Genomic DNA, 733 nt, shown 5'->3' on the forward strand with positions numbered 1-733 from the left:
AGCAAAGGAGAATGCCCTTGTACCAAGACACCAGGAGAATGTGTACAGATGATTTGAAAAATGTAGCTGTCGATACAAGTCATTTGATGACTAGCAAACGTAGGAGAGGCTTTAAGTGCATGTAAAAATTTATTATCTATAATTCAGACCAGGAAAATTGATAAATGGAAAAGGGAAAAAACACCTGCCACATCCCGAATGAACACAATTAAGGTTGCCCTCTCTCAGTTTTGATTCACTGTGAAATAAACTGATGAGGAAGAGTATTCGGTACATACGTAATCTGAAGTTCGAGATATGAAAGTATAACTAGATCTAAAAGGATCTCTTTATTGTCTGGGTAGGTGCTTTTAACTTCTGTAGAGTAAAAGTGGCCTCTATTTTCAGTTTCTTCTTTTTACCGACTACTCTTGGTAACTTATTCTGTATGCTAAATCAAGACAATTTATCTCATAATTTTATATATCAATTAATTCATATTTTTGTCCGGATAATCGTAGCGGTTTCGGACATATTTTCAGTTTTGATTAGGAAACGAAAATCTAGCTGCAATATTTTGTCCTTTTTTGCATTATTTCTGAACTCCCAAAACACTACATCCTCAAACTGTTTGCCCTGTTAAAAAAGAAAGAAAAAGATTGATTTTCTTAATCTGAAAATATATAAAAAATATACCAGCATGTTACGTAGTTTAAACTGTTTTCTATAGATTTTTATTGTGAACTAAAGAAGA

The sequence above is a fragment of the Penaeus monodon genome, chromosome 15, assembly GCF_015228065.2.
Source record: "Penaeus monodon isolate SGIC_2016 chromosome 15, NSTDA_Pmon_1, whole genome shotgun sequence".
NCBI lineage: Eukaryota > Metazoa > Arthropoda > Malacostraca > Decapoda > Penaeidae > Penaeus > Penaeus monodon.